Here is a 21,840-nt window from a genome sequence, read left to right on the forward strand (position 1 = left end):
ATTCTTGAGCTTGTGCTCCTTTTCTCCAGCTTGAGCGGCTAAGTCATTCTGAATTTACAGGATCCTTTCCCTCTAATGCAACTCCTGTAACACACTTGTACTCCTTGTTTCCTCTTTATCCTGTCAGAGACTAACAAAGAATACCCAGGCACAGGGTCTGAACTAGTTGGAAGGATTCAGAGTTTACAGGATAATGACTGCGATATTTAAGCATTGGTGATGGGAGCACAAACTCTCAGCAGTTATTTTTTTTTCTATTTGTTAAGCACTTCCTACGTGCCAAGCACTGTACTAAAGCATTCCGGTAGATTCAAGCTAATCAGGTTGGACATGATCATTGTCATTCAATCGTATATATTGAGCAGTTGTGTGCAGAATACTGTACTGAGCATTGGGAGAGTACATTATAGAAGCAGCGTGGCTCAGTGGAAAGAGCACGGGCTTTGGAGTCAGGGCTCATGAGTTCGAATCCCAGCTCTGCCACTTGTCGGCTGTGTGACTGTGGGCAAGTCACTTAACTTCTCTGTGCCTCAGTTCCCTCATCTGTAAAATGGGGATTAAGACTGTGAGCCCCACATGGGACAACCTGATTCCCCTATGTCTACCCCAGCGCTTAGAACAGTGCTCGGCACATAGTAAGCGCTTAACAAATACCAACATTATTATTATTATTATTATTACATTACAACAATAGACATATTGCCTGCCCACAATGAGCTTACAGTGTCCCACATGGGGCTCACAGTCTTAATTCCCTTTTTACAGGTGAGGTAAATGAGGCCCAGAGAAGTTAAGTGATTTGCCCGAGGTCACACAGCAGACAAGTGGCAGAGCCAGGATTAGAACCCAGCCATTTTTCTGGCACGGAGAAACTATCCTCTAAGGAACTCCTTAAAGTGAGCTGAGATCCCAGAACCCCTTCTACACAATATGACTGAGGGGGAAGAGGAAGACTGCTTTCCCCAATGGACTTATAATAAAGAAGGAATGGTTGCACCTTCTGGATGTTGAGCCCGTTGTTGGGTAGGGATTGTCTCTATCTGTTGCCAAATTGTACTTTCCAAGCACTTAATACAGTGCTCTGCACACAGTAAGCGCTCAATAAATACAATTGAAAGAATTGAATCAATGAACCTTCAGGAGGAGGGTAATTTATCTTCATCTCACCAGCTGGGTGAAGCCCTTAGAGTGTGGCTAGTGCCTGCTCAGAGATTCTTAGTAACCTGCAAGAAAACAGCTAGTTTTCATCTTTGAATAATCATCAGCTCCAAGGATTTCCTTCACCACAATAACTCACTTCTAGACTTCCTTGAAACTTTATTTGACCTGTATCCACTGTATGTTTAGGTTTCTACCATGTCTTAGAACAGAACTCTGCACATAGTAAGCACTCAATAAATACCATTGATTATGATGATGGTGTGTCACTTCTCTAGGAGAACATGTTCCATCTTACCTTTAAGGCACAATATATGGCATTGATTTTAGAATAAACAAAAGCAATCCAAAAGCTTTGTAATTGTTTTTCCCTCATTAACAGTTAAAATAAAATATCAGCATTTCAATTAGATGACCCTGCAGCATGCAAATTAATAAAAAAGAGGAAATCACAGTTTGGGCAAGCAATAATTTTAATGAAAATGAGGTCTAAGTGCATTACCTCCTCAGGCTCTATGCAACACATCATCACTACTTTTGTGAATATTGGGAGCACTGGTGAAAATCTCAGAGGATTTTTTTTAACTACGCTACAAGATTGCTCTAATGAAAATGTCTTCATTACAAGGAAAAGAAACCCCTAGGTCTAGGAACAGGAAGTTGGCTAAAATAAGTAAAGAATTAAGAATCAATTCCTGACTCTGAGTGTCCTCAACTTCCCTCTTCCAAAACTTCCTCTGAGATTTCCCACTGCAAAAATGGGCTGGAAATGACCAGAGGCACAGGAGTCAGCTTGTCATTCCATCTCAAGGATATAGTCTACTGTTAATGGGAAGAAGCTGATTTACTCAAGAACCTAGATGATAAAAGAGCGGATGCATCTCCACAGGGAGACCAATTTACACTCCTGGGTGAGAAAGAATAACAGCAATAATAATAATTGTGGTATTTGTTAAGTGCTTACTACATGCCAAGCACTGTACTAAGCACTTGGATAGATATAAGATTTAGCTGTAAACTCCCTGCTAAAATGTAAGCTCCCCTAGAGACTGTAAGCTTGTTGTGGGCAGAGAACATCTCTACCCATTCTTATATGGACTCTCCCAGGTACTTAGTACAGTGCTCTGCGCACAATAACGCTCAATAAATACCATTGATTCATTGATAATTAGTTCCCATGTGGGGTTCAGAGTCTACGTTAGGAGGAAGAACAGGAATTGCATCCCCTCGTTATAGAGGAGAAAGCTGAAGCACAGAGGAAGTGAAGTGACTTGCCTAAAGGTCACACAGCAGACAAATGGCAGAGCTGGGAATAGAACCCAAGTCATCTGGCTCCCGGGCCAGAGCTTGTTCCACTAGGCCCTGTACTTTCTTAAGTCCACAGGGAGAAGTCCATAGAGCTTGACTGGCTCCTGCCTGGGACACCTTAGAACACAATGACCTGCAAAGAAAACATCTACAGTTTTCATCTTTCAAAGTCATAAAGGGATCATAACAATTATGCTAAATTCATATTGAAATGCAGATCGACCCTGGCAGCAGATTGCAGTTTTAGTCACAGACTGAGGTCGCTTTCCTTCCAGAACCCTCTGGACCTTGTTAATTCAATCACAGCTATATCTGTACCACAACTAGCTGTCACCCAGAGGAACACATTTCCCAAAAATGTGGTCAGGAAGATGCCCATCTTTGGAACCATCGTGCCTTTCAGCACACCCCTTGCTCCCAGAAACATTTAATCACCTCCTCTGGACTCGTGACATTAAATAAATTGCCATGTTAGAACTGGTGGTACTCATTAAAAAAAAACAACTAAGTTGTCTTCTCCAATGAACAACAAGGTAAGATTGCTTTTCCTGGCTAAACCAATGCCTGGGTCAGAAAAGTACACCAGATACACTTGAGACAACAATAAAGGCAGGCTTTCTAAGTAGTGCTGCATTGAGAAATACTGTTCTAAATAAATTAACACTTGTGGCTGTTTTTAAATCAGTTCATCCACTCCAAGCTAATTACTTTTTGCCATTTCATGGTTGTGTTATTTTTTAGATAGCAGTACTCTGGTTTATTCTCTAAGGCAAAGGGTGCTCCCGCTAAATTGCCAGTAGTGGTGGTACTATATTTTAGATAAGATTTCCCAGTTTCCACTGCAACTGGCCCTACCCTCTACAAGATAACGACTCTAACAGAACACAGTAAACACCATAGCTCTCTTTTAGGGGTGTAACACCAAAGATTCCTCAAACTTCACTGTTATTCACTTCCTCCAACTTGTGTCTGACTGAGCCTAATTGCCAACCCTAGAGAATAGAGTGATTTGATCCACTTCCCAACGAAAGTATTTGGCTCCTTCCCTGTGGACTAAAAAATAAAAGTCACACCCTTAAAGTCAATACTTTCTCTCTGTTCCCCTGCTCCCTCATGTCACAATTCCTTAAATGAGCAGAGTCAGAAGTCAGCATCCAAGAAGAGAAGGAATATTTCTATAAGCCTCTATTCTCCAGTAGGGGCAGGAGCATATTGTAATTAAATACATTTGTGAAAAAGACAAAACAAAACTGCAACATCATAAAAACTTGGTCAAGCTATCTTTAAGAGAAAATTGGGAGAAAAAAGAAATCAAAATCCACCTGGTGAGAAGAGTAAGTAGAATGACTCGTTGAATTCCTCCGTTGCTGTGTGTACTGTTGTTCTCAGTTTGCTAACTATCAGCAAGGCAGAATTTTCCTATCTGATCCCATTTTGCAAACTCAGGGCAAAGCAAGGGAAGAGAACCCACAAATTTACAACTGCCACAACAGCCAAGCAAGCAGGTTTGTCATCACACACATCTATGCACCACCTACTATCCTGCTGTCCCAGCTGTGAGCTGAGATGACACAAACTGATTAACAGTGCCCTGCTTTCCCCATGGGGATATGATTCCTTCCCTCTGGAATTCTGATCAACCTCAATCCACCCAAATCCATAACAAACACACACACACACACACATACACACGTTTTCTCTCCAGGGTAAGGATTAGACAAAAATCAGGACTCATGGCTTTATTATCTTAAAACATCATGTGAGTCTAAACAAGGAAATGGCTGGAAGTAAATATGATAAAGCTAGAGTGGGGGTGTGGATGGTGTTTGAATAGGAAGTTCATCTTTTATCATAATCATTTTTTAAAAAACACCACAAGTAGAGGGAGCTTCAAATTACCTTTATTTAAACAGAGCTGGGCTGGCAGGGTTCAAAGGGAACGGCTTGTAGAGACCCCAACTATCCTCTGACTGGCTCATGTTTGCCTTCGCAGGGCCAAATTTTACAAAGCCCAGCAACACATGCAACATTTTTCCAACATCAGGGGAGGGAGTTGGTGGGGCAGAGGGAAGCGTCCCAGTTCACGGACCTTAATTTGCTGCACATGGTAAACTCACTGTATGCTCCAATCCAACCTAAATGGCAACAGATTTTTCCACTGCCCTAATTTGGAGAGTTCGCTAAGTGACCTGGGTTCAGGGACCGATGCAATTTTTCAAGCCTAAACCTAAGCAGTTTTGGAGCGTGGCCGGGGAGGGTAGTGGTGGGCTGCTGGGAGTGAGTTTAGAGTCAGCAAAAATGCCATACTTAGTTCATCCGACAAAGCTAGATTCTGCTTGGAGAACAGTCACTGAACAGCCATAAAATGTCCCACTTCAAGGTCTCAGGAATGGATGATCATAGATGCGTGTTCTGACGTTGCAAAAAAGTTATTCACTTTATCACTCACAAAGACTCCCCTTGGCTGCAAAGCAGATGTTCAGAGACAAAACTAGCTCAGCAGCTGCAGAGTGTTTGTGTTCAAGGGCATCTTCAAGGTCATCGTCTTTGGCTGGACTTGACTCTCTTGGAAGAGCCTGTGTCTAGAAGTCACAGGATTTGACTATAGTTATGTAACATTATTGATCACAGCCCACTTGCTTAAGGAAAACAGAACTAATGAGAGTCTATAAAAACGTACACACAAAATTAATTCCGGCTCACCCTGGCGACTTCAGTCTGGGAGAAAGTTATAAATAAAAGGGGAAACCGGGTCTATATTTAGTCAGTATTTGCGTTGAACAGCATTTAAAATTAAGGAAGCCTGGAGGGGAGGTGAAAGGTCATTTTGTTTTATGAAGAGAAAAAAAACCTTAAAAAAATAAACTGCTTCCAGTTTCACAGTTGCATACAAGCAGCCCCATTATATTGCTAAAATAAACATAACTTGACAGATATGTTACCTATACTGTACAACTCTCTTCCTCACCTTCCCCATGACCACCCCCACATAATCTACCTGGTTTGGCTACATTTTGCGTATTTAAGTGCCTACTGTGTGCCAAGCACTGAACTAGATACAATATAAGCAGATCACACACAGTCCCTGTCTCACTTGGTCTCACAGACTACCGGGGAGGGCGAACAGATTTCTTAGCCCCATTTATTCAGATGAGGAATCTGAGGCACAGGGAAGTTGAGTGACTTGCTCAAGGTCACATGGCAGGCATGTGACAGAGCTGGGATTAGATTCCTGGTCTTTTAACTCCCAGGCCCATGCTCTTTCCACTGGGCCATGCTGCTATTCCCTTTAGCTATTTGAAAAAAATGGCATGGTTCTTTTCTCCACTGTAGTGAAATCTGCTATGAGGCAGCCATTTTAACACCAGGCCCTTTTGGTTTCTTGTCCCTAATTCCCGGTGGTCCCCAGACCTCATGATCTGCTGCCTTTCATTAGCCCCTCTTATATCATGAACTCTTGCCCTTTATGCTTGATTGTTCGTTTTTATTTTCTGTTTATTTCTACTGCCTGGACTTTGTCATCTGTACTTTACTTCTCTTTTCAATGTGTCTGTCCTCTCCCCTTTTGACTGTGAGCCCCCTTGTGAAAAGGGGACCATATCTAATTTTTTTTAATGGCATTTGCTAAGCGCTTTATCTATGTCAAGCATTTTTCTAAGTGCTGGGGTAGATACAAGTTAATCAGGTCTGACACAATCCCTGACCCACAGGGGGCTCACGGTCTAAGGAGGAGGCAGAAGGGGAATTGAATCCCCATTTTAGAAATGAAGAAATTGAGGTAAAGAGAAGTTATTTACCCAAGGTCATAAACAGGCAAGAGGCGGAACCAGGATTAGAACCCAGATCCTCCGACTCCCAGGCCCGTGCTCTTTCCACTAGGGCAAACTTCTTTGTTTATTTTTTATTTACCCCAGCCCTTAGTACAATTCTTCACACGTAGTAAGCACTGTTATATACCATAACTAACAAATATTACAATTCCGATTTTGGAACCCCAGGCACCTCGCATTATAGTGGACTCCAAAGAAAGTCTTTTCTGTTTCTAAGTTCTCCGACCACCTCAGTTTCTGAACAAACACCAGAAAGTATCTGAAAGTATTTCTCCAAAAGCATTTACCATGTGGAGAGTACCACACTATGTGTTTGGGAGAGTATAATACGGTATAGTTGTATTCATTCAATAGCATTTATTGAACGCTTACTATGTTCAGAGCACTGTACTACGCATTTGGAATGTACAATTCGGCAGCAGATAGAGACAATCCCTGACCAATGACGGGCTCACAGTCTAATCGGGGGGAACCAGCATGGCCTAGTGAAAGGAGCATGGGCCTGGGAGTGCTCGGCACACAGCAAGCGCTCAATAAATATGATTGAAGAATGAATGACTCAGAGGACCTGGATTCTAACCCCGGCTCCAACACACAACTGCTGTGTGACCTTGGTCAAGTCACTTAACTTCTCTGAGAACTCTGTTTGTTCCCTTACGTGCAAAATGAGATTTCAATACCTGGTCTCTCTACTACGTAGACTGTGAGCCCCATGTGGGGCCCGATTATCTTGTTATCTACCCCAGTGCTTAGTACTGTGCTTGGAACATATGGGGAAATGACAGAGTAGAAGGATAGGCACATAAATGCTGTGAGACTAGGGGTGGAATGAGTATCAAGTGCTTAACAGGTACAGGTGTATAGGTGATGACATAGAGGGCGAGGCAAATAGGGTGGGAAAATGAGGGGAAACTCAGGAAAGCCCTCTTGGAGGAGATATGACTTTAGTAAAGTTTTAAAAATGGGGAGAGTGGTGGTCTGTCAGCTATGAAGGGGGAGGAAATTTCAGGCCAGAAGGAGGAAGAATAGAATACTATGAAGAATTCTTCACCCATGAAAGCCCCCATACACTAGTCCGGGACTTCAAGTCTCAGCAAGTGGCCAAGATAGTCATATGTGCCACAACTCAGATAGTTCTATGCCTCAGTGAGAGCTCCACCCAGTCTGTTCTAACCACTGAGTAAATAGGCACTGGGAAATGAGGGAAGGAGGCAGAGGAGAGAAGGGAGATGAAGAAGTGAGCTAATGAGTAAAGAAGAGGAGGGAAAGGAAAAGTTGAGGTAGGGAGAAGGGAACCCCGTGTCATTTTTTAAGCAAAAATTCCCATGGTGCCACATGGTGCCACACATTTTCCCAAGGGAAAAAAACCCTTCAACGTGTGATTACTTCTCCTTGGAAGATGACTGGTCAAGTTACCACTGAACACATTTAAAGGGGAAAGAAATCAGGGAAAGAGCTTCCACTGACCACCGTAGAGGATCAAAGCCCCATGGAAATTTTACACATTCAAATTTATTTATTTACTTTGGGGGCCCATCAGCAAGGAAAATCCAGGTCCAAACAGCATCTTTGGAAGGAATTCATGAAAGTACAAGAGACCCTCCAGTGTTGATAAATTAGGGATTGATGTCCTGGACAGTCATGTTCTTGAACTAATCAATCAGTTGTATTTATTGAGCACTTACTGTGTACAGAACACTGTACTAAGCACTTGGGAGAGTACAATATAACAGAGTTGGTAGAAACATTCCCTGCACAGGAGCTTATAGTCTAGAGGAAACTGTAGTTGAGCACTTTACTAAGTCCTAGGGTTGATTCAAGATAATCAAGTTGGACCCATTCCACGCATCACATGAGCCTCAGTCTTAACCCTCATTTTACAGATGAGATAACTGAGGCCTAGAGAAGTTAAGTGGACTTACCCAAGGTCACACTGCAAACAACTAATGCAAAAATAAACTCCAAATATTAATATATGCCTTCTGAGAGTTAAACTCCTGGCTTTGTAATAATTGTTCCTAAATTTATGCTTAGAAATAAATAAAACACAGCCTAAACAAACCATTTATTTTCTCTATAAAAAGAATACTTGAAGTTTGAAACAGGAAAGTTGGATTGTTGATCATAAAGTCGTTGTGGGCAGGGAACGTATCTGTCAATCAACGGTATTTATTGAGCACTTACTAAGTGCAGAGCACTCTACTAAGCATTTGGAAGAGTACAATACAGCCGAGTTAGACACGTTCCCTGCCCACAAAGAGCTTACTGTGTAGAGGGGGAGACGGACATAATATAAATAATCTATAACATATAATTTAAAGGTAAACCAACTCTGTTGTACTCACCCAAGAGCTTAGTACAGTGCTCTGCACACAATAAGCACTCAATAAATACCATTGTACCCTCTCAGGATGGCACCTGGAGAGTTTCCAGTACTCCATCAGTCTCGGCTATAGGAGGGAGAATCAAGGAGAGGCATATCCATTCCATTCCTAGCTTGGGCAGTGGCTAGCAAGTGGAAGGCAATCTGCTACGTGTAAAAACCCACTTACCTGTGCTGGGCAGCAGTGGCATGGGAGAGAGTCAAGGGCAGAGACTCAAATTTATTACAAGTGAGGCAGTGATAAAACCACTTCCATATTTTTACCAGGAAAACTCTATGAATACGCTACCAGAACGATTGCAGATGGAGAGTGGGGAGTCCCGGAAGAGATGCGTCCATAGAGTCACTATGGATTGGAGATGACTCAACAGCATAAGACAAGATATGAGAAATACCACTGATGGACTGATTGATTAGGAAAACTCAAAAGTATTTGAACTAAAACATTCCTTAACCGTGGACTTAATAGAATAACTATTAGGAATGGTACCAGATAAAACTATTGATACAGACTTACTTTGAAGCATAGTTTAATTGAATGCCTTGAACCACTAATCCTAAATATATGTAAATCAATCTCTTTCAAAAAGGGAATACCACATTCAAGTAACTGTTTATTAAATGCCCAGCCACAAAAGGTGCCTATATCTATCCACGTTCAAAAGTTTTTAACTAGACTTTTGATGACCAAAATTATGGTACAAACCAAGCCATAAAACAGCCAAAGGTCATTTAGTTTAAAAATAAAATTTCCTAACTCTCATCACTCACCAAGTAGAGTTGCAAAAGAATTAGCTGTCAAATTCAATCAATCATTGATATTTATTGAGTCCTTACTGTGTGCAGAGCCATATACTAGGCGCTTGGAAGAGTACAATACGACAGAATTGACAGACTCCTTCCCTGCCCATAACAAGCTTCTAGGTTTACAAGTTGTAATCGCCATTCCTTCTGAGCTGCGGCTCCTATCCCTAACACCTGGGGTTTCTTTTACATTGTGTTCTCTTGCATGGGCCAGATTTGACCCAGGCCTGCGAGTTGGGTCCAACCACATCTCTTAAATTTGGTGGACTTGTAAAACCATCCCTCTCCCCTCCAACACTCACTCCTGTTTTCTGAGAGCTCGGCACACATAAGCCACAGGGAGGAGGAAAAGGGGGACTACGAGCACAGCAGGAAATAAGGGAGAACATTTAAGCACGATTTCCCTGAGGTGCTGTTGAAGTGACTGAGCCTGGGTCGTGCTGGGCTGCCCTCGCTGATGGGGTCTGCTTAGTCACAAAAGTTTTGGTTGAACCGCGGTTTCAAATCTTAAAAATATATGGGATTTGGGAGGGCCAGACCTGTCAGGCACAGGCCAGGAAAGACTCCAGACAGGCAGGTCCCCTAAATCTGACCTGTTTAGGGTTTTCTCTTAGTGGTTTGAATATGTTAATGGGACTAGCTGAACATTAAATTTATTCATCATTGTAGGGGCATGTGTGTGGGTATGTGTTTTGAAAATCCCAGAGTATCTGCAGAAACTGCAGATAACCATCATTGAACAGAGGGTGGAAGAGGAACAATGCTTGTCATCCAGGGCCCAACTGTAATTACAGACTTGGCTCAAGATAATTTCCCCTCCTATGACCTCTTCTATTACGTGGTTTCCCCGTAGGGGAACTGAGAAGCCAAGTAGAAGACAGTTAACACCCTGAAGAAGTCACTGGAGAACACTTGACACTCGCACCGACATACACTAACTGTATGAGAATGAGAATGGTTGGTACAATAAGCAAAATGACCGCTGTCTACCTGTCTTGGGAGGTTCTTTCCTCTCTCTGTCATGATGAAGGAGAAATTTGGTTTCTTGGAGAGATACAGAAGAGACCCAGCCTGTTATCCACTGCTATCTATGCAAAAGCTCAGTCACACGTACCTAACCATCGCTGCCATGAAGGTCCGACATGTCTTTCGGTTAAAAACAAAGGAAAGAAAAATATAAACTCAAATCAACTCTGTATGAATACATACATATATTCACTTAAGGAACTCTAATTAAATGCAGATGTAGCTGGTAGAGGGAGACGAAAGAGACGACATTTTGAATCTAAGATCCAACACTATGCCAATAATTAAAAATAAAAAAGCTAAGTGATGGGACATCTGTTATGATTTCACCGAAATGAAATTTGAAGGAGGACACCCATCCCTTCATTACAAGGCAGTATACATCTCAGTTTGCAACTTGAGCTCTGGCATGAGCATTTTTTAGAAAAGATGGAATCTCTAAGTAGAAACGACGTGACCCATAGAAGCAGTACAGCCTAACGGAAAGAGCATCTGCCTGGGAGTCGGAGGACCTGGGTTCTAATCCCAGCTCTGCTAACTGCCTGATGGATGTCCTTGGGCAAGTCACTAACTTATCTGGGCCACAGTTATCTATAAAGTGGGGATTAAATTCTTCTTTCCCCTACTTAGACTCACACCCATGTGGGACAGGGACTGTGTTCTACCCAGTGATCTTATATCTACCCCAGCCTTTACTTCAGTGCTTGGCACACAGTAAATGCTTAACAAGTATTTGTCAAAAAATTATTTAAGACATCCTTTCACACTACAATCACCTGGAGCAAGCTGCTTCTTAGGTACAAGATCTACACTCAGAAATATAAACTCAGAGGGATCACTTACTGCAAAGAAGATTATCATATTCTCCCCCTGCCCACTCTCCTTTACCCTACTCACAAGATTGGTTTACCTTGGTAATGACAATGACCCGGGAGAAAGGCAAAATCTTAAATAGATAGATCTCTTGTGTTTACATGCAGACAATTGTGTGCTTCCATTCATATCAACGCCAGAGGAACTGTAATGGTCATTTTGAACTTCAGTCCTCCCTCAAATCAACCAGTTCCTCCTTTGGTTGGAGTGAGGACAAAGTTCCACCCGATCACTTTTGTTATACAAAACTACTATACAAAACAAAAACATATACAGAAACTACCAGTTTCTGATCTGTGAGTGTGGCTATACTGGGCACAAACCTATTTTAGATTTTAAAAAAATACATCTAGTCAATCAATAGCACCTATTGAGGGGTTAGTGTGTGCAGAGCATTGTAATAAGCCCTTGGGAGAGTACAAGAGAAAGAGTTGACATGATCTCTGTTTTCAAGAATCTTGCAATCTAGCAAGGGAAAAAGACTCTAAGATAAATCACGGCAATAGGGTAAAAAGATACGCATACTAACTGCTGCAGTGACATGTTACTACTCAAATCTCATCTACAAAATGGGGATTCAATCCTACTACCTCCTATTTCAAACTGAGTCCCATATGGGACAGGAACTGTGTCAAATCAATATCTTGTATCTACCCCAGGGCTTAGTACAGTGCTTGGCTCATAGTAAGCGCTAACAAATATCATATCATAATATAATCTTTAGGTGTCACAGAAGTGCTGAAGGGGCATGTGCAGGGATATAAAGTGAGAATTTAATCAGGGAAGGCCTCTGGAGTAGATGTTTCAGACAGGCATATGGATGGTGAAAACCCTGGTCTGCCACATGTGAAAAGGGAGGGAGTTTCTGGCAGAAGGGAGGGTTTGAGCAAGAGATCAGCAGTGGGAGAGAGGAGAACGAGGCACAGCGAGTAGTTTGGCTGGAGAGTAAGAGAACATGCAGGTTGGAATGTAGTAGGAGAGGCGTGAGGATAAGTAGTGGGGAGAGAGCTGATTGGGAGTCTTAAAAACCAACGGCCAGGAGTTTCTGCTTGATGCACAGAAAAATGAGTTACTATAGAGGTTTTGTCTTTTGAAGGAGGAGAAAGGTGAAACTTCTTCAGTACTGTAAATCTCTCAAAGTCTCAGTAAGAGGGAGCAAGTGAGGGAGAAAAGAGAAATAATAACTGTGGTGTTTTTTAAGCACTTAATATGTGCCAGGCACTACATTAAGCACTGCAAGCAAATCGGGTTGGACACAGTCCCTGTGCCACAAGGGGCTCACAGTCTTAATCTCCATTTTACAGATGAGGTACCAATGGCACAGAGAAGTTAAGTGACTCACCTAAGGCCCACAGAAGATGAGTGGCAGAGCCGGGATTAGAAGCCATGACCTTCTGACTCCCAGGCCCGGGCTCTATCCACTATGCTCTGCTCTACATCAGGTAGGTGCTTTTACACCATCCTATAGTGTCGGACTCAAAGCGGTTTGCCTAGCGAAGGTATAAGAGGTAAAGAAAGGAGGAAGTGAAATCTAGTCCAATGGTTGGCAAATGAGATATTTTGGTTTTAAGCACCCCCAAAAGAGTAGCAACAGAAATGGAAAGGAAAGGAAAGAAGGTTCTCTCAAAAAAGACCTGCAGATTTTTCTTACGTGAAATTTGAGGGAAAGCTCAGCTGTATTCACAATGATCTATTGGGTGAGTCTGACACCCAAACAGTGTGTGTTCGTAACGCAGTAGAGACACACCCTACTAGCCTCCTTCCCCTCTAACCCTCCTGTCAGCATGGTGACCTAATTGATATCAGATTGCTTTCCCATCCCCCCACAGTCCTGGTCTCCCACATCCTGTCATTAGCCTGGGTATCTCAGGTCAGTCCTCAGAATCCCCCCAGGCATCAGTTAACGGATGGTGCCATCCCCCATGCCAATCCAGAAGCACGCCCAAGGAATCTATCCCAGGGACCTGTCGCCTTGTCTCCGCAAACCCAACCTAGTGGCCCCGATGAGAACAGGGTCTTAATGTGATTAAAACAACAACCTGTTGCCTATCCTCCTTTTATTATGCAAGGATCTTCTAAAATGCCTTTAACTTTGTTTTTCAAAATGTCATGTCATTTGCCTGAAGAGACACATTTCCAGTGTGTTCTCAGACTGTATACTAGCTGTTGTGTCTGTTAGCAACACTGTGGACCCGGGGGAAGCAGGATGGCTTAGTGGAAAGAGCACGGGCTTGGAAGTTAGAGGTTCTAATCCCAGCTCTGCCCCTTGCCAGCTGTGTGACCTTCTCTGTTTCTCAGTTACCTCTTCTGTAAAATGGGGATGAAGGCTGTGAGCCCTACGTGGGACAACCTGACTACCTCGTATCTGCCCCAGTGCTTAGAACAGTGCTTGGTACATAGTAAGTGCTTAACAAATACCAACATTACTATTATTACATGTCGCTTCTTTCTGTTGGATTTTCTCAAGCACTTAGTACAGTGCTTTGCACCCAGTGGGCACTTAATGAATACCAAGACAACAATTACCTGAAAACTTAATTTGCCAGCCCCTTGTATCCCTTCCCCACAGTTAAAAAAAAAAAGAACTCAAAGTTCCATTTTTAGATAATGGAATGCTGTGATTTTTATATTGCCTAGTTAACATGGGTGACTACTGTATTTGTCATAACCTCCACAAAAGATGGACGCATGTCAAAACAACATCCAGATTACCTCATCAGGTAGCCCGTCCAGTACCAGTAACACCCACCTCAAACATAAAAAAAAAAAAGATTCAGAATCCAATGAGTGTGAAAAAACCCCCAAATGAATACTCTGTTCTTGTACATATCAAAGGCTATATTTCAGTCCAAGGTTTATCAGTTCCAGCTCCTGGATTATTTCAACTAACCTAGTCTCCTAATTAGGTTTTCAGAAACCTTATGTAACTGACCATTCCTCAGTCATTTCTATTGAGCTCTTATCATGTGCTAAGCACTAGGAAGAGTACAATATAAGAGTTGGTAGACATGTACCCTGTCCACGAGGAGTTTAGTCTAGAGGAGGAAGTTTACAGTTTAGAGTAAGTACTTCCAGTGAAAAGTACTTGAAAAATTACCTTAACATTAAAAAAAATCTTGCACCATCATCTTTAGTCATTTTTCTGGGGCTCCGTATAAGGATTTTAATACAAGCTTCTTAGAATGAGTTTTCCCTGCATTTGTCTCTAATGACTTTTAATCCTGCCCATTTCTTATTTATTGAAACACTATTACTCATACATGGACATAGTTGAAAGACTAAGTTTATTCTCAAACCTATATTCAAATATTTGCCCTCGTCCTTCATTTTTCCTTCATTTCTTTCAGTCTTTCTACATTTTCTTACATGCTACCTAAGTGTAGATAATCCTTGCATTATTTTGGAAATGACTCTATGTCGTTCTGCTCTCTGAGAGCACACAGAACCTGAGAACCAGAAATTGCTCCAGCTCCTCCTATAATGTGATGGGCTCTGATGAAATTGTTCTCAAAGTCCCTGGCAGACATAATCTCTCCCAAGGTCCCCACCCACTGGGATTCCTTTTTCTATGGTGAATAGGGACCTCAGACATTTTATGATCCCTCACTTTGGTTAATGAGTTCTATGATGAATTGCACTGCTGCCTGAGGAATGTAACCCTGTGCACTGCTTCAGCTTTTCCTGAATTAAAGCTTATTTCTGCTGCCGCTTGCTGATTTGGCCCTCAAAACAATCAAAAGTAAGAATTGAGTGCTTACTCTGTGCAGAGCACTTACTAACCCTTGGAAGAGAACAACAGACTAAGTAGGCACGATCCTTGTCCTCGAGGGTCTTATTTGGATACTTAATTTCCCCAAAGTTGCCCTCTATTCACAGTAACACTGCTCATTGGTAACTCAGGATGGTGCCCTGAAAACTCTATAATTGTGTTCATCTGGGTTTAAAAGTTATGTTACTCTATTAGGTGAAGAAACAATCTCTAATTTCAGATTAGCGTTTTCTGTGGCTTTCTGTCCACCTCAGTGATACTTCTTTGGTGAAGGATGTATTTCTGGCCACTTCAATGAGCCATTTGTTGGTAATCATGGGGAGGGGGGCACACAGTTTACTGGGGTTTTTTTTGTTACTTGTTTGTTTTGTACTGTATTTGTTAAGTGCTTACTCTGTGTCAAACACTAAGGTAGATACAAGTTAATTACATCGGACACAGTCCCTTGTGCCGCTTGGGGCTCGCAGTCCAAGTAGGATGGAGAACAGGAATTTAATCCCCATTTTACAGTTGAGAAAGCCGAGGAGCAGAGAATTTAAGTGACTTGCCTGTGGTTGCACAGCAAGCAATTGGCAGAGTCAGAATTAGAACCCAGGTCCTTCTGATTCCCAGGCCTGCACTCTTTCCAGTAGGCCTTACTGCTTCTCAGAGTGGAATTGCCAACTATCCAGCCTAATATGGGAATTTTCATATTTAGCTCAGTGATTGAGGCCTGGACAGCCTGTCATAAGTTTGGGCAACTGGCTAGGAGATCTTTCTTCCACCTAAATACTGGCAATACACCACCAGCTTTCACCCTCAGGGACCGCCCTCTCTTCTCCCTCCCGCCAAATTCCCAGCAGGCCAAATGGCCCACTATGGCAGGGTCAGCTATGACTACAATCTTCGCTCAGTCCTTGTGGAGGTGCAATCTGAAGTCTAGTGTGATTCTTCAAGAATTCAAGACTGGTAATAGGGAACCCTTATCTAGTCATCTCAGAGCACGTGAGACAGGACAGATTCGGCTTATCATCCATCTAACTGTCTGCACCCTCAAGTCCTAGCAGATCAAAATAATCTTGTGGTCACGAAGAATACTTTGCATGTGTGTGCATGCATGTACTCTTATGGGTGGTTTTGGAGGGAAACAGAAGAGAAAGGAATCTTCTGTTTTCCTGGTTCCTAGAGTCTCTGCTGTCATTTCAGGAGATCTACAAATCACCAGAGCAGGACAGGTTTCCAGGGTAAACTTTTGTGGACATCTCCTCATTCATTCATTCAATCATAGTTATTGAGCACTTACTGTGTGCAGAGCACTGTACTAAGCGCTTGGGACGTACAATTCGGCAACAGATAGAGACAATCCCTGCCCAAAGTGGGCTCACAGTCTAAAAGGGGGAGACAGCAAAACAAAAACAAGTAGAGAGGCAACAAAGCCATCAGAATAGGTAAATAGAATCAGATAGATACACATTATGAATTAAACAGAGAAATACATAATATATACAAATATACACAAGTGCTGTGGGGAGGGGAAGGGGGTAGAGCAGAGGGAAGGAGTAGGGAGAATGGAGAGGGGAGGAGGGACAGAGGGAAAGGGAGGGCTCAGTCTGGGAAGGCCTCCTGGAGGAGGTGAGCTCTCAGTAGGGCTTTGAAGAGGGGAAGAGAGTTAGTTTGGCGAGGAGGGAGGGCATTCCAGGACAACGGGAGGATGTGGGTCTGGGGTCGACGACAGGACAGGCGAGAACACAGAGCGGAGGTTAGCGGCAGAGGAGCGGAGTGTACGGGGTGGGCTGTAGAAGGAGAGAAGAGAGGTGAGGTAGGAGGGGGCAAGGTGATGGACAGCTTTAAAGCCAAGAGTGAGGAGTTTTTGTTTCATGCAAAGGTTGATAGGCAAACACTGGAGGTTTTTGAGGAGGGGAGTGACATGCCCAGAGCATTTCTTTAGAAAGATAATCTGGGCAGCAGAGTGAAGTTTAGACTGAAGCAGGGAGAAACAGGAGAATGGGAGATCAGAGAGGAGTCTGATGCAACAATCCAAACAGGATATTATGAGAGATTGTACCAGCAAGGTAGCAGTTTGGATGGAGAGGAAAGGGCGGATCTTGGTGATGTTGTGAAGGTGAGACTGGCAGGTTTTGGTGACAGATTGGATGTGTGGAGTGAATGAGAGAGCAGATGATACCAAGGTTGCGGGCCTGTGAGACAGCAAGGATGGTAGTGCTGTGGGTAGAGACGGGAAAGTCAGGGAGAGGACAGGGTTTGGGAGGAAAGATTAAGGAGCTCTGTCTTGAACATGTTGAGTTTTAGGTGGCGGGCGGACATCCAGGTGGAGATGTCCTGAAGGCAGAAGGTGATAGGAGCCTGGAGGGATGGAGAGGGAATGGCAAAGAGTGGAGGCCAATGTAGTTGTTAAATAAGGATATATGCAGTTGCCCAAGCAAGAGGGTTACGATTTTGCCCTAGGACTAGTTAACTCAGTCATCCTCAGAACCAGAAGCTAACAGCTGAGAAATAACTTGAACTATATTCTTGAATAAACAGTGGCTGTTTGAATTCAAAAGTGAAGGCACCACAGAGGATCAGCCTCTTTGGCCCTGGAAATTCATTCATTCAACCGTATTTATCAAGCACTTACTATGTGCAGAGCACTGTACTAAGTGCTGGGGAAAGTACAATACAGCAATAAAGAGAAACAATCCCTGCCCAGTGGTTCACAATCTAGGGGCGGGGAGACAGATAAATAAACATTAATACAAATAAATAAAATTACAGATATATACATAAGTGCTGTGGGGCTGGGAGTGGGGGGAGAGAAAAGGGAGCAAGTCAGGGTGACCCAGAAAGGAGTGGGAGATGAGGAAAAGTGGGGCTTAGTCTGTCTGTGATTGAGGGCACTGTCCCCTCCCATTCATTCAATCATATTTATTGAGCACTTACTGTGTGCAGAGTGCTGTACTAAGCACTTGGGAAAGTACAATACGCACTCACAGAAATGCTGCCCTCTGGATCATGGTTACGTCTCCACTTCCCACATATGGGCCTGTTTTCAACTCTGTCTTCTTAGGGGCTAAGCTCCTTAAGGGCAAGGATCATGTCTACCATCTATTTTATACTGTTCTAAAGGCTTAGTACTGTGCTCTGCACACAGAAATTGCTCAGTAGATTCCACCTACTGGCTGAAACCACTGCTCAAAGGAACAACAATCTCATTTCTGACACTGTAAGGCAGAGAGGCTCACTTGCTGTCGTTTCTCCACCTGAAGTCAACATCTGTTACCATACTATTTAAGGTAATGCTTGTGCTCTGGTCCATCTGGCCCCCAGTCCATCCCTCCACCCTGCCATAAAGCTGCTGTTTATAGGTATTCTATCACGCATTTTCCACGTGTCCTGTCTAGCAGATCTGCACGGCAACGAACATTACTTCTGAACACTCACTACACTTCAAAACCTTGTAACTGGTGATCCCGTTTTAACATTAAACGTTAAGGAAGGCTCTTGAAGGTCACCCTGATGAAAGTACTCTAAAGTCCAAATTATGACATCTGCGGCACATTTAAGACCTACAGGTATATAGATGGTTAGACTAGATCACCCCACTGTAGACTCAAGTTTGAGGCCATGCTGCTTCCGTAGCATAGTGGACAGATGACAGACTTGGGAGTCAGAAGGTCATGGGTTCCAATCCCAGCTTCATCACTTGTCGGGTTTATGACCTTGGGCATATCTCTTCGCTTCTCTGTGCCTCAGTTGTATCGTATGTAAAATGGGGATTGAGACTGTGAGCCCCATATGGGGCAGGAACTGCATCAAACTAGATTTACTTGTATCCACCCCAGCCTTTAGTACAGTACCTGGCACATAGCACGTAACAAATGCTATTATTATTATTAGTTTCCACAAAGGATATGCTGGCCTTCCTTCACTGTAAAGTGGATATCGCTGGGCAGTGTGATATCTCTCAGGGAACCAAATTCAGGGGCAGCCACCAGTTTTGACTTGCCAGTGAAAATCCCTGGATTTGTGAAGAGTTAGTTTCATTCTCTTACAGTCTTGTTAGCAGGACTTGGTCTTGTGCAGATTCTGCAAAGCAGTTTTTCAACATTTACCATGCTTTCTTGGGCATAAATGCTGTATAACTGACTAACTGCAGTCTTTTGAGGGTACTTATAACCCACTGAATTTGAAGAATTTCCCAAAGGATTTGGCAGCATATTCTAACATCAGTTTCTATGACTTGGAGTGTACGTTGAATGAGTGGCTTTACTAATTAGTGCTTTACTAATAGATGATGGAAAAAAGTCACACAAGAAGCCTTGAACTCTGACTGATGAAACATATCATCACTGAGTATCCTTACTATTTTAGTACACTTAAGTCAGTCAAATTTGAGTTGGTAGAACTGAAACCTACTAGTGGGGCCAAATATACTTTGATGAATTCAGCATAGAGGTCTTGATACTATTCCTGCCATTTCCCCCATACCTGGAGGAGATGAAGATCATGACTCCTCTGCCAAATACAACTTAAGCCAACTGTGGTTTCGTAGCTCAATCACAATGAAGTGTAGGCCATTTCTTTATATGTTACAGTACTCTGCTTTCTTTGAAAGGCCTTATCCTTAGTAGTGGAAATGGTAATTTAAGTGCTATTGTCATCTCCGTAGGATGCCTCCCTTGCCTTTGATGCAACTGCAAAGAATAATACTCTTTATAATACTCTTCATTAGTGCTGTGATGTGTGTGTCTTCATTGGCTCTTCAACCTTCTCCCTTCCCTCACCCGCCACGTCATTAGCTTGGATGGTCTTCAAAGTCCTGGACCTATTAAACTGTCCAATCCCATGATGGAACCTTATGCTCCTTGGTTTGGTCTCCATACTGAACCACAGGTTTCCTTAGGCATCCTTTCCATTAGGATCAAGAGGATCTAAAAATAGTATTACGATTCTTTTACTAGATTCACTACATATGCTTGCTGTAGTTTCTTGACCTGAATCATTTTCATCAAACCAATTTCGATAGCTTCCTCATGAGGGTCTTCAGAGAGTCACCCATTCGGTGCATATGTCGGTATTGGCAGGAATGATCCTTACTCTACTAGCACTGCTGTGATTTTGCCACGCAGCCACTTGCTTGACAATGAGCCGCCTATATGGTGGATGCCTTTTTTCTATGTATTACTTCTATCAAAGTGAGAGTTTGGAGAGGATCAAGCAATCATTATCCCAGTATGTGGATATATTACAGATCTGCAGTGTCGTGTTGCTGTCAGCTGCTGCCAGATGATGATTTAATCAATGTGATCCCAACGCCTTTCTCTAATTTGGCAAGTGGAATAAGGACTGGGGATTACAAGATGATATTTGGCACACTCGTTGAACAGGAGTACACCATTGTTCTGGAAATTTCTAATTCCAAGGGGCTTGACAACTTGTCCCCACATTTCTGTAATGACACTGCCAACTCACGGGTTGAAATCCACGATTACCATCAGCTTTACAGATGTTGGCACTACTGCAATGAGTCTCCCAAGATCCTTGAGAAATCTTTCTCTATGATTTCTTTAATAAGGGGCTGATAAAAGCACAATGCTTGAAGCCCTGTGCTCTGCACAGAGGAAATGCTCAATAAATACCACTGATTGATTTGGAAGTCGATGCAGCTTGGGAGACTTAAACTATATGACCTTTGATTTCCTTCCTCCATCCTGGAGCTCTCATCCACTTCATATCCGTCAGACCACAGTTCTATCCATTTTCAAAGCTCTTCTTAAATCTTACCCCTCTCTGTCTCCCCTGGCATTCGCTCCCAACTACCACCCTAGCATTTTGCTCAAATCACACCTTAGGTCCTCGCAGTCTTACGTTGTACATTTGTAAGTTCCTTATTACTTAAGCATTCATCTATATATTCACTTCCTTTCTTCCTATCTGTAAATTTTTTAGTGTCTGTCTTTCCCTCTAAATTGCTTGAGCGCAGGGACCATGTCTACTGTATTGCATTCTCCCCAGGGCTTGGTAGAGTGTTCAGCACATGGGAGCTGCTCAATAAATATTATTAACTGAAAAATGAACTAAGCCATGATTTTCTAATTGCAAAGTTAGTTCCTGAAAATCTACCTAAAAGTTCTTATCCAGATGAAAATATAGAGCTAGAGCTTATTTCCATGAGTTGTGCATCAGGAAATTTATGGCTGTTTTGCTCATTTCTTCAGTGTCAGCCCCATGTGTGACACAGCTAGTGTGTGACTAGTGTAATTATTTCCATACAACTGCTATTACCATTACCTCAGAGCACCCTGATGTCCCAGAACACAATGGACTACTTTCTCTTGAATGGAATAATTTTCTATTAATAATAATAATAATGATGGTATTTATTAAGCACTTCCTATGTGCAAAGCACTGTTATAAGCATGGGGGGGAGATAAGTTGATCAGGTTGTCCCACAGTCTTAATCCCCATTTTACAGATGAGGGAACTGAGGCATAGAGAAGTTAAGTGACTTGCCCAAAGTCACATAGCTGACAAGTAGTGGAGCAGGGATTAGAACCCATGACCTCTGACTCTCAAGCCCGTGCTTTTTCCACTGAGCCACGCTGCTTCTTATGGTAGGAGGATGCCAGTTGCAGGCTCTGATTTGGGTGAGGCAAGCAGACAGTTTTTCTACTATCTAAAATCTTCCCAAATCAAGAATGAGTGGTGTG

The 21,840-nt window shown here is 42.8% G+C and overlaps 1 protein-coding gene and 1 non-coding gene across 5 annotated transcripts in view; one reads left to right on the top strand and one right to left on the bottom strand.

Annotated features, from left to right (window-relative positions):
- Nucleotides 1–21,840, bottom strand: part of PCSK6 (proprotein convertase subtilisin/kexin type 6) — a 164,843-nt gene that overhangs the window by 118,379 nt on the left and 24,624 nt on the right. The window contains exon 1 of one of the 4 annotated variants that reach the window (XM_029066108.2): nucleotides 3,789–3,848. The exons of the other annotated variants lie outside the window; for them this stretch is intronic. The gene's annotated coding sequence lies outside the window, so the exon portion shown is untranslated. Of the gene's footprint in view, nucleotides 1–3,788; nucleotides 3,849–21,840 lie in introns of those variants that run through there. 4 annotated transcript variants of the gene reach the window in all.
- On the top strand, nucleotides 8,697–8,834 carry LOC114812729. The gene has a single exon (XR_003760380.1). It is a non-coding gene; the product is annotated as a small nucleolar RNA SNORA7 (small nucleolar RNA).

The sequence above is a fragment of the Ornithorhynchus anatinus genome, chromosome 5 (genome assembly GCF_004115215.2).
Source record: "Ornithorhynchus anatinus isolate Pmale09 chromosome 5, mOrnAna1.pri.v4, whole genome shotgun sequence".
NCBI classification, from domain to species: Eukaryota; Metazoa; Chordata; class Mammalia; order Monotremata; family Ornithorhynchidae; genus Ornithorhynchus; species Ornithorhynchus anatinus.